The following is a 5,198-nucleotide window of genomic DNA, read 5'->3' on the forward strand; positions in this document are numbered from 1 at the left end:
CTTTTTTAAAACATCTTTACAACGACAACAACATCATGTCTTTATCCCACTACGTGGGGTCGGCTACATGAATCCTTTTTCTCCATTGTGTCATATTAAAAGTCAAATTCTTGTTTAAATCTAACAAAGAAATGTCATTCCTAATATTTTTTAACCAAGTCTTTTTAGGTATGTCTCTATCTTTTTTAACATAAGTCAAATCTAATACATATACTCTCTTAACTGGGTAATCAGAAAGCTGACATTTTATGTGACCAAACCATCTAAGACGACTCTCTCTAATCTTATCTTATACTAGAGCTACTCCAACCTTTTCACGTATATGCTCATTTCGTATCCTATCTCTAAGGGTAAAGCCACTCATCCTCCTGAGCATCCTCATCTCTGCCACACTTAACTTAGTATTATGCTTCTCTTTTAAAGGCCAACATTTGACACCATAAATCATTGCAGGCCTTACTACCATCTTATAGATTTTTTCCTTAAGTTTGAGAGGTACTTTTCTATCACACAACAATCCAGATGCATTCCTCCCCTTCAACCATCACACTTGAATTCTGCTGATAATATCCCGATCTATTTCATCATCACTCTGAATAATAGATCGAAGATATCTAAAATATGTACTTTTATTAATGACTTGATCGCCCAAAGTCACAATCCCCTCACTAGATCCATTGCTACTAAAATTACACTCCATATATTCCATTTTAGATCTACTCAAGCGAAAACCTTTAGACTATAAGGTTGACATCCATAATTCAAGTTTACCTTCAACTCCCTATCTAGTCTTATCAACAAGAAGAATATCATTAGCAAAAAGCATACACCAAGGTACATCCTCTTGCAAATGTCTAGTGAGAACATTCATGACTAAAGCAAAAAGATATGGGCTTAAGGCTGATCCTTGATGTAACCCAACCGAAATAGGAAAATACTTGATCAAACCACCTTGTGTTTGAACACAACTAATTGCTCCTTCATACATATCTCTAATGATTTGAATATAAGCATTATTAACCCCTTTCTTTTCAAGAACTATCAACAATACTTCCCTTGGAACTTTATCATATACTTTTTCTAAATCAATAAATATCATATGTAGATCCTCCTTATTTTCTCTATATTTCTCCATCAAACCTCTTAACAAATGTATGGCTTACATAGTCGCCTACCCGGCATGAATCTAAATTTATTTATAGAAATATTAGTATCACACTGCAACCTATACTCCATAACTTGCTCCTATAGTTTTAAAGTATAACACATTAACTTAATTCATCTATAATTCTCACAATCTTGTGCATCACCTTTATTTTTAAAAATAAGAATTAACAGACTCATTCTCCACTCATCTGTCATTTTTTTAGTCTTCAAAATAGTATTAAAAAGTTTAATAAGTCAAAAAATTTCTTCATCTCCTAAACATTTTTACACATCTATTAGAATATCATCAGGTCAACCAGCTTTTCCACCATTTATTTTCTTTAAAATATCTCTAACTTCGGTTTTACTAATACGCCGATAGAAATAGAAATCTTTATTTTCATTTAGGGTGTTAAGGTCACTACAATCAATCTTATTTTCACAATCTTCTTTAAAAAGTTTAACAAAATATCTTATCCATATTTGCTGAATATTATCTTCTAAGCAAAGTATTTTTTGATATTCATCCTTAATACACTTCACTTGAACTAAATCCTTACTACTCCTATCTCTTTGTTTGGCTAACTTATACATATATCTTTCTCCCTCAATATCTAATCTATTATATAAATTACTAAAAACTAAGGTCTTTGTATCGCATATTACTTTCTTAGATTCTTTACAGGCCTCTTTATATATTTTCGAGTTATCAGAAATTTTAAATTTAAACCAATTCTTATAATAAATTTTCTTATTTTTAATCTTTTCTTGCATATTTGGATTCTACCATCAACTATTTTTACTATAATGAGCTTTTACCTTTGATATTTTAAGCACATCTTTTATAATTTTCTTAATATAACTAGCCATTTTTTCTCACATAACATTAGCATTCTTATGCACAGACAAAATCTTAAGATCTAAAATCTTACTCTCAAAAATATTTTATTAACATTCTTTAAATGCCTCCATCTATTCCTAGAATATCATTTTATTTTATTTTTTATTTTTTGTCTCTTTATCTAAAGTCTAAAAATAATAATCGATGTTGTGTACATAGATTTTCACTCAAAATAACTTTACAATCTGAATAATCTAATTTTCTTTATAAGAAAATAGTCAATTTGAGTTGTACTATATCTATTTTTATAAGTGATGAGATGCTCATTCTTTTTCTTAAATAAGGTATTAGCAATTGAAAAATCATAAGCTAAATAAAAACCTAATAAGATCTTGTCACATTCATTTGTCTTTTCAAACTCATGGCCTCCATGAATTCTTTTAAAATCATCTACATCTCTACCAACATGTCCATTTAAATTTCCTCCATTAAAAGCTCTTTCTTCAAGATGTATCTTTTATATTAATTTTTCTAAGTCATTCCAAAAATTTAATTTAGAACTCATATTCAAACCCACTTAATGAGTATAATCACTTATAATATTAAAAATCTTATCATCAACAATCTTTAAAGTTATAATTCTATTTACAATCCTATTAATTTTTGTAATATTATCCTTCAAAATCTTATTTATAACTACTACACAATTTCTAGTATGACTCATACCCGAATACTAAAGTTTAAATCCTAAACTATCAATTTCCTTAGCATTCTCTCCAACCCATTTAGTTTCCTGAATACACAAAATATTTAACTTTATATGAATCATAATATCTATTAATTCCATTAATTTTCTATAAGGAAACCTATATTTCAAATACCTATCATAATTTTAGTTTCATGGACTAGCTTTTTTGCCCACATCCATCATTGATGTGGGAACTCTTGCATATTTAACACTGCACCCGGGCGCCAGTGCAGCGGCCCTTGCATAATTGTTATTGTATTCTTGCCATACAACACGTCACTTCTAGGAGAAGTCCTAGCATTAACACAATTTCTTAAAAGGGGGGGGCAAAATTACAAAAATGACCCTCTAAACTTTTTTTTTTTTTTTTTCAGGGGGGGCAATTGCCCCCTCACCGCTCAATGGTTTCCGCCCCTGATTATAGTGTATGATCCCACTTTTTTTAAAGAACTTGCAAAGAAGAAATTCATTTGTATGTGTTGAAGGGATTTAGCAATGTGGCTTCAAAGTAAAGATAAGATGAAACTGAAGTTAAAAAATGAAGATACAATAAAATAAAATGCTAATATAGTAAAAGATAAACTTAGCATCATCAAAGGAAAGGGAATATGCATGTTACAAGGTGTGTCAAAGGAGGACTTGAATGATGGGTAAATCCTTTGCTCGTATAAATTTCTCCATTTAGATTTTACCATGCAGAAGACAGACCTCACAGCTACTAAATGGGCTTAAAAGGCTGGCAAATGTAAGTGGATCACTCCGGTCATTTTTAAAAAGATTTAAGGCTTCGATTTGAACAATTTTCTTACTGTTTTATAAAAACATCTTCTAATACAGAAAATTCTTGAATTAAAAATTTTGTATTTAAAAAATTATTTTTAAAAAATAGTAAAAAAACTGCCCCAAACGAAGCCTAAAGTTTCATTTGGACGGCTTTCTTACTGCTTCTTAAAGCATATTTTTACTACAAAAATTTTAATTTTGTACTAAAAAACTACTTTAAGAAGCATTAAAAAATGTTGTCTTAAACGAAGCCAAAGTCTCAAATGATTAGGGATTTAACTTCACATTCTTTTGATGGTAAATGATAGGAAAATGTCAATCAATCCATCTCAAATTTTCACATCAAATATGATCATACAAAATTAATCAATGAGAAATTAAATGATTATGCTGCTAGTTACATGTATTAGTGAACTGATTGGCTCAACTCGGAGGAAGCATCACCTAATAAAAGATCTAATTGTTGAAATATAAATCTCCATCATTTGTTATATATTAACTCCACAACTATTCTAACACCTTATGAGGTTCTAATAAATAGAGCATTTTTTAGATCATCTAAGATTTTATTTTCAATAAGCTCCAAATAATTCATCATATCTAAATATTTCTTATTATGCACACATCAATAATCAGCCAAAATTAGCCCCGTTCAAGAATAGTCATGAATCTTAGATCCGCCAATTTACGAGAGAGCACCTCAAGCAAGTGATCATGATCTACGAACTCATCGTGGTGGATGGTATGCCTTAACAGTTAGCCTTAGCGATTACTATTAAGAAAGTCGACTCTTACGAATACTAAAAGAGGCATGACTTCTTAAGACAGATCATTGATTCAACAGCTCAACCACTCAACTATCAATATATGTTAAGCCGTCGACTTATTAAGAGCTCAATAGTCTGACTTAATCAAATAGAAAATATATATGCTATGCTACAAAATTATTATATTTTTTCTTATTTTAACTAATCCATATATATAGATAACTATAGCAATTAAATCTAAATTAATAAATAAGGGTGATCGATGAGCTCAATTTATGTAATTTTTAGATTTTTATTTTTTTATTTTTTTACTATATATTTTTTATTAATTAAGTATGATATATGAATTATACTTAAATTTATTATTATTATAATTGTTTTACGTGCTTGTTTACGTTATTGGGATATTTTTCTTCTCATGTCTTTGCGTGATAACTTATTACTGCCATGTGATGTACGGTGACAGGTGGAACTGTTAATTGAAAACCTACGAAGTCTCACCTAAAAAATAATTATTCTTCATTAAGAATTAAAAAAAATGAGAACTTATGAAGGCGACGACATAATAAAAACTCTAAATAATTAGTACGAGAAAAATAAGAATAGTAAAGCACCTTCTATAATGAAACGTTCATTTTTTAGTTCAAAGAAATAGATTGAGGAAACGTTCATTTTTAGTTCAAAGAAATAGATTAGGGTTTGATTTAGGACGGTTTTTTATTGTTTTTTTAAATCATTTATTTATTTTTTTGTCCAAAAATAATTTTTTTACTAGAAAGATGTTTAGGTAGACAGGTTAGTTTTATTTTAACACTGTTGTTGTCAGGTCCCAAGTCCTAGATGAAAAAAGTGGAGGGTTTTGTTAGATAGTCGATAAACAACGTAAAACTTGACGAAATATAATGACATGAAT

The sequence above is a fragment of the Dendrobium catenatum genome, unplaced genomic scaffold, assembly GCF_001605985.2.
Source record: "Dendrobium catenatum unplaced genomic scaffold, ASM160598v2 fragScaff_scaffold_756, whole genome shotgun sequence".
NCBI lineage: Eukaryota > Viridiplantae > Streptophyta > Magnoliopsida > Asparagales > Orchidaceae > Dendrobium > Dendrobium catenatum.